The following is an 8,489-nucleotide window of genomic DNA, read 5'->3' on the forward strand; positions in this document are numbered from 1 at the left end:
CCAGAGACCAATTGACATAAAACGTAATAAATGCAAAGTTTCCCCATTTAGATCCGAAAAGGAAGACGATATAATTTATATTTTGCTTTAATTAAAAAAAAAAAAGGGTTTGTCGAGAATTACAAGTTAAACGGGTCTTGCTTATAAAATTCACGTTATTTTCTTTAATAACGAAACAATTATAAGTAAGAGACGAAACGATTCTATTAAAAAAACGGGTTAATTATATTCATCTCAAATGTTTACAAGCTTTGTTTGATATGGAAAGGTACTGATCAATAGCCACAATTCATGCCAAATTTTAATTATACTTTCAAGTTCTGTACATATGAATCTTTTTGCATAGAAATAAAATAAAATCATTTTAACGCTTCCAAAATTTTAAAATTTGAAAAGATGTTTTTTTATCCTCTTTTCACAACTTAAAACCTCATCTAAACGAACAACTCCATTCATCGGATTTTTTAAATACTTTGTGGTCTTGTTGGTATAGTATCTGACTATCAATAAAATTCTATCTGAGGAAATTGAACAGATGATTTCCCACCATAAATAGAGTTCCCGAATCGATTACGTCGAAAACGTACGAAAATCGTCCAGTGGACAAACTTTAACATTTTCCTAAATCTGACCATAATGACCATTATTTGTTTTTGCCAAACAATAGCGTTGGTCGTTACAAGAACGCATATTTAGCAATATTGTAATACTTTATATATAAGGCATATCATTCATTCGAATTTTCGCGGAAATAACACTGTTTTGAAGAACGCAAACACCCCTGCTAAAGTTATCATGCGTATAGTTTTGTTACGTCTGACACGCATATTTTTGACGTTTTGTCAATATGCTGTCCTTAGTTTAGACTATTGTAAAATATGATAAAACAATTTTGTAGTTTTTTTTTCGGAATAGTATTTACCTGCCTAGACTGTGGATATAAATTTTATATAACTTAACTTTTATGATGTTATAGAAAAGCTGTTTATTAGTGTGGACTGTTTGATTACACGATCACCTCACCTCACCTATCCTCTTCATGCCGGTCCTGATACATTGTTTCCATCTCAAACGGTCTTTAGCTACTGTTCTTGCTGAAGTCCAGCTGTTCCATCCAAGTGATGTTCGTTCTGTCTCTACAGTCCGTCTCCAGGTGGTTTTGGGACGTCCAACTTTCCTTTTCCGGTATTGACGTCTAATCAATAAAACGTACAGCTTGAGATAACGGTGTCATTATTAACCTGGGTAACTTTGTAGGACATGTTCTTCTTTTTCATGTTTTTGTTCTTTCAGTTTCTAAAGATCCTTCAATTATTTAAGATTATTCGCCGGGCGTTGACTATACAAATATATATATACAAGGTAAATGATAATAAACATTCGAGTTTTACTGTGCGTATTGTTGCCGATGTGTGTTTTTTTTACATTGGCTACGAGTATAGGAGGAATGGGGGGGGGGGGGGGGGGGGGTTGTGATGTAAAAAAAAACATGTTTGACTCCGCCTCATTTTAGCGCCTGTCCCATCAGGAGCCTCTGGTTTTTGTTGGTCTTGTATAATTTTTGATTTTAGTTCATCTATTTATTCCGGAGTTTAGTATGACGTCCAATATTGATCACTCTTTGACACATTCCCCATTACATTTTCTTAATTTCATTGGTTCAAAGAGAATATCAAAGGTAATAGGAAGTACACCACTAATTCATGGTCCCATTGCTTTCTATGTTAAATTCCTCCATTTCAAGCAGGCACACCTCTTTTGTTTTAAGTTCAAATAAAGTGGCAATTATTTCATTTCAAAGCAACACTTTATGGTGTCTTGTACTGAAAAAATAAACATACCTTTAATGGCATATAAGAAAGAACTGGTTCCCGGAAATTAGGATATACCAAAACAGGTACATCAGATCTGACAAACAGACAAAATGTACCCTCTTTTTAAAATTTGGTGCAGTTTTTTTAATATTCAAAATTAAAAGTCCAAAAGTGTTCTACAATGCTCACCAGTCCTTAATCTTTCATTTGATACCAACAATATCTAAATATTCCACATATTTCGAAAGTTACACTCATGCGTAGGAACTATTTTGTGTTAAATATGTACTACTTTCTGGATGTGCTTTCTGGCCGGGCCCGAATTAGTGGTGTTACACCTACCAGGATTATAATTTAATACGCCAGACGCGCGTTTCGTCTACATAAGACTCACCAGTGACACTCAGATCAGAATATTTATAAAGCCAAAAAAGTTCAAAGTTGAAGAGCATTGAGTATCCAAAATTCCAAAAAGTTGTGCCAAATACGGCTAAGGTAATCTATTTTTTGGATAATAAACATTGGGTTAACATTATTTTTCTACAATCACTCGTTTCGTATGATTTTAAATTTATGCTAAAATAAACGATTAGATATGTTTCTGTAGAAGTGCTTCATGCTTTCATTTCATATACTATCAAATAGATAATTTAAAAAATGATTACAGATAACATTAGAGTTATTCCTCTTTATATGTCGGATATATTTCACATGTTTCCATTTGTATATTCCTCACAAACATATAACGACATATTCTTTTGGGGGTTATGCTTTGTATATTAATATTACAGAAATGATGGTAAAATAGTTAAATGATTATTCCCTTACTATACAATTGAAAAGCTCTTTAATAATTTTATCTATATAAAGCAAGTTAGAATAGTGAACTTTACATTTCTAAGTAGCAACATTCCAGCAGCACCTGCCGGGGTTTATATCTCCCAATTGATACGATATTCCCGTGCTCGCATTTCCTATCATGATTTTCTTGATAGAGGGCTGCTGCTCACAAGGAAGCTATTAAACTAAGAGTTCCAAAATGGTGAAGTTGAAATCATCCCTTCGTAAATTTTACGGACGCCATCACGAGTTGGTTGATCGTTATGGAATAACCGTTTCACAAATGATATCGGATATGTTCCTTAGGTTGTAACTATAATCCCCTTCCCTTATATGCATGTGACCTACCGAATTAGACTATTTACCGGATTTGTTATTGCATAAGCAACACGACTGTGCCACATGTAGAGCAGGATCTGCTTACCCTTCCGGAGCACCTGAGATCACCCCTAGTTTTTGGTGGGGTTCGTGTTGCTTATTCTTTAGTTTTCTTTGTTTTGTCATGTGTACTATTGTTTGTCTGTTTGTCTTTTTCGTTTTCAGCCATGGCGTTGTCGGTTTATTTTCAATTTATGAGTTTGACTGGTATCGGTCGTCCCTCTTTTAGATTTCTCGCGAAAATTGTCAGATCTATATCTTATATTGTTCATTGCTATACAGAGGTGCCTCGGTGGCCTGGTATTTTTTTTGGTTTTTTTTTTTTTGTTTTTTGTTTTTTTTAAATTGTTGAACTTCTGTATTACTAGCCAGTCAAAACTGAGGTTGTGATTTCGGATACTGCAATTTGTTTTCGACTAAGTGTGCTTTCAAGCATGACATAAATGAATGTTTATAGAACAGATGTAAGTAATCTTTAGGTTAGATGTATTTTGGTTTCATACAACCCGTAAAGACAATCGACGCTGCTCTCCAGTATTGGTTGGCTGTAGAATTGATAAAGCCCAGGTGGTAATATTTCATAAAGACAATAAAAAAGTTAAAGATTCAGGTAGACATTTTCCATTAAAATAATTTGTCAAGTAGCCAGGTAATTTCCACGACTAGTGTAGGAAGTGTGCCGTGGTCTTTGTGTGTGAGAGAATCCTTGCACCAACACACAGTAAACATTTGTTTTCATAAGTGTTCTAGTTCTTTAGGACAAATAAAAAGAAGATTAAAGAAGCCATATCATTTAAATTCAGATTCATATAATTTCTATCAATGATGTTCTTTTTATTTAAAATTCAAAATTTCGGACTAGGTTCCATTAATAAATCCTCCAAAACTATAAATTAAAGAGACATCGGACACGTCTTCCCATGTCTCATATTTAGACTTATTCCTCGATTTTGACATAAACGGTCATCTCAGTACCCAAATCTATTACAAACGAGACGATTTTTAAGTTGAAATTATAAATTTCCCTACCTTAGCAGCAATAAACCAACTTCACCTGCGTACGTGATATGCATCTCTAAACTCATTCGGTATTCAAGCGCTTGCAGCTGCTACTCAGACTTTATATAATGTCACCAGTGTCTGAGCAAAGACTCGGGGTTAGTTAATCAGGGTTTTGTCAAAGAACGTCTGGTTCTAATCTAAAAACAAAAAAAAAGTCATTGGAAGATACAAAGGACTTGTTGATAAATTTTCCCTATCAACTTCAGAAGTAAACAAACTCATCATAGATACCAGGATTAAATTTTGTATATACGCCAGACGCGCGTTTCGTCTACAAAAGACGCACCAGTGACGCTCGAATCAAAAAAAGTTAAATAGGCCAAATAAAGTACGAAGTTGAAGAGCATTGAGAACCAAAATTCCTAAAAGTTTTGCCAAATACAGCTAAGATAATCTATGCCTGAGGTAGAAAAGCATACACGATGGTCTTGAAGTACATGTATATATTCTAGGTACTGACGTTGTTTATCATCTTTAGTACGTGTTATAGTACGTGTTATAGTATACTTATTATACCCCACGCAACGAAGTTGCGCAGGGTATAATGTTTTTGACCCGTCCGTCCGTCCGTCAGTCAGTCAGTCCGTCCGTCAGTCCTGTTTCTTGTCATCGCAACTCCTCTCAAACCACACAACATAATTTCACGAAACCTTTTCAGATAATAAGGACATACTATGTAGTTGTGCATATCGACGGGAAATGGCGATTCAAATTTTTTTCTAGGAGTTACGCCCCTTTGAACTTATTTGCTTCAATGTACTACTGCAACAGTTTGTCATCGCAACTCCTCTCAAATCACACAACAGAATTTCATGAAACCTTTTCAGATAATAAGGACATACTATGTAGATGTGCATATCGACAGGAAATTACGATTCAATTTTTTTTCTAGGAGTTACGCCCCTTTGAAATTATTTACTTTAATGTACTACTGCAACAGTTTGTCATCGCAACTCCTCTCAAACCACACAACAGAATTTCACGAAATCTTTTTATATGAAAAGGACATATTATGTAGTTGTGCATATCGACAGGAAATTACGATTCAATTTTATTTCTAGGAGTTACGCCCCTTTGAACTTATTTGCTTCAATGTACTACTGCAACAGTTTGTCATCGCAACTCCTCTGAAACTACCTAACAGAATTTCATGAAACCTTTTCAGATAATAAGGACATACTATGTAGATGTACATTTCGACAGGAAATTACGATTCAATTTTTTTTCTAGGAGTTACGCCTCTTTGAACTTATTTGCTTTAAGGTACTACTTCAACAGTTTGTCATCTCAACTCCTCTGAAAACACACAACAGAATTTTATGAAATTTTGTAGATAATTAGGACATACTATGTAGATGTGTATATTGACAGGAAATTATTATTCAGTATTTTTTCTTATACAATTTTTTTTTCTTATACTTATTTAATTTCTCCAATGATTATGTGGGGACGTGGGGTATGTGAGCGTGCTCACTACTTAGGTTCTTTAATTTTTGTCTGTACGTTTACTGTCTGCTTTGGAGATATCAAGTCAACATGACCCTGTACTCATTCCATCCGCCATAGTGTTATTGTGCTACAATGGCCAAGCTTGATGTTCTTGTCTTTCATTTTTGATACTATTTGTAATATCATTCTCGTAATACTTTACGTACTTTGATCTACGTTCGTTGAGTTACTTCCCTTTGATATCAGTCTGATATGATTTATGTAAACCCCATTTATTATTTGTACCATTATTTATGTTGAATACAAAGAACACGCTGCTTCCAAATTGTGTCATTCATTAACAAACGCGTTTTGCAGGATCTCGATATTGACGACTTCAAGTCTAAACCTCCTGATTGCACTTGTGCTAGTTCCCAATTCACATATAATCCCGCTGGCCACGTTATTACCGGTGACCTTAACATTGTTAATAACACTTCTCTACGAAACGTGTTATCGAAAGGTCCGAAATATCGTGAGCCTAAATCCATCAATTGGAAATACAACTTTAAAATTTTGATGGATTCGGTCGAGGATTATGCCAGGCAATGGGCTAAGCGCGAGAAGGAAGACGTAGACACTCTATCCGAATGGATAAAGGCAGTGAGGTCCTTAATACAAATCAGAATTAGGAAACTGAATGGGTCCATCAATGCCCATGCTACGTCAATTTTTAAAGACCCAAATGTTGCTAAACACCTATCCGACCTCCATGATAAATATGTTGTTGTCCCCGCAGACAAAGCCCCAAATAACATCGTTTTTGTCTGTAAAAGTCATTACATTAATTGCTTGATAAACGAATTAGGTATAGACAATTCACTTGGAAACTCAACATATACCCTCACGACACTTACCAAAGAGGAAATCCTGGATAATCATAGGTCTGTTCTTTGTTCCTTTGGTATTTCAACCAAAGATGAAGAACTGGATCTTCCATCACTGTATTGGATACCTAAACTACATAAGTGTCCTTACAAACAGCGGTATATTGCTGGGTCTTCCAAGTGCTCCACAAAACCTCTTTCTAAATTATTAACATCCATTTTATCAGCAATCAAAGACGGGCTTCAAAGTTATTGTGAAACTGCCTATTCTAGAGGTGGCGTGAATCAGATGTGGATACTTAAAAATTCCAAAGATCTTTTAGAGTACATACAATCTAACTCTCTTTCATCTTGTAACAGTATTAAAACATTTGACTTCTCTACTCTTTACACTAGTATTCCACATTCCAAACTTAAAGACAAATTAAAAGAGTTGGTATTACTTTGCTTCATAAAAAAGAATGGCCAACGTAGATACAAGTATCTTGTCTTAGGGAGGGATAAATCCTACTTTGTAAAGAATCACTCTGATTCAAACAAAAAATTCTCTGAAACCGATATTATCAAGATGCTTGATTTCTTGATTGACAACATATTTGTTACGTTCGGAGGACGTGTTTTTCAACAGACTGTCGGCATACCAATGGGAACAAACTGTGCCCCTCTACTTGCTGACTTGTTTCTTTATTATTATGAGGCTGACTTCATGCAGGAACTTCTTAGGAAGAAAGATAAGAAGTTAGCAATATCCTTTAACTCTACTTTCCGCTATATAGATGACGTTCTTTCACTAAACAATTCAAAATTTGGTGACTATGTGGAACGCATCTATCCCATCGAATTGGAGATAAAGGATACTACAGATACAGTTAAGTCAGCTTCATATCTTGACTTACATCTAGAAATTGACAATGAGGGTCGGTTGAAGACAAAACTTTACGACAAAAGAGATGATTTCAGCTTTCCAATTGTGAACTTTCCATTTCTAAGTAGCAACATTCCAGCAGCACCTGCATACGGGGTATATATCTCTCAATTGATACGATATTCCCGTGCTTGCATTTCCTATCATGATTTTCTTGATAGAGGGTTACTGCTCACAAGGAAGCTATTAAATCAAGAGTTCCAAATGGTGAAGTTGAAATCATCCCTTCGTAAATTTTACGGACGCCATCACGAGTTGGTTGACCGTTATGGAATAACCATTTCACAAATGATATCGGATATGTTCCTCACGTCGTAACTACAATCCCCTTCCCTTTCATGAATTTGACCTACCGAATTAGACTATTTACCGGATTTGTAATCACATAAGCAACACGACTGGTGCCGCATGTGGAGCAGGATCTGCTTACCCTTCCGGAGCACCTGAGATCACCCCTAGTTTTTGGTGGGGTTCGTGTTGTTTATTCTTTAGTTTTCTATGTTGTGTCATGTGTACTATTGTTTTTCTGTTTGTCTTTTTCATTTTTAGCCATGGCGTTGTCAGTTTGTTTTAGATTTATGAGTTTGACTGTCCCTTTGGTATCTTTCGTCCCTCTTTTATCGCCATACGACCCCAGAGAATATTACATGGTGTCAGATAATTACGGGAAATGAATCTCAACGGAGTACCACAGCCTCAGATTAACTGGGATTCAACAAATCTAGTTGATACTTGGAAAAAATTTAAACAGCACGTGGAACTTGTCCTCGATGGACCCCTTTCCGGAAAAGAGGAAGGTAAAACATTACGTATCTGCTATTGTGGGTTGGTGAAAAAGGAAGAGATATTTGTAACACATGGCAATAGACCACTTTCGAGTTCATCCGTTTCCGGAAAAAAAAACTCGTCAATTATACGCGCCTTTATGACGTCATTAACCAGATAGAGGGGGTCGCCTGTATCCCTGCACTATTTACTTTCATCAAGCGTCTTAGTGATCGTCATTGTGCATGATAAACTAGAAATAATGGTTGTTCTGTAGGTATTTAATGACAATTCCCTAATGACAGCAATGCTGATTGTCAATTTTGAGAATTCAATTTGCCGAATAATTCGTACAATATAGAATTATAGTTTTTCAACCACTCGCTCAAC

Source organism: Mytilus galloprovincialis, chromosome 10, assembly GCF_965363235.1.
Source record: "Mytilus galloprovincialis chromosome 10, xbMytGall1.hap1.1, whole genome shotgun sequence".
Lineage (NCBI taxonomy): Eukaryota > Metazoa > Mollusca > Bivalvia > Mytilida > Mytilidae > Mytilus > Mytilus galloprovincialis.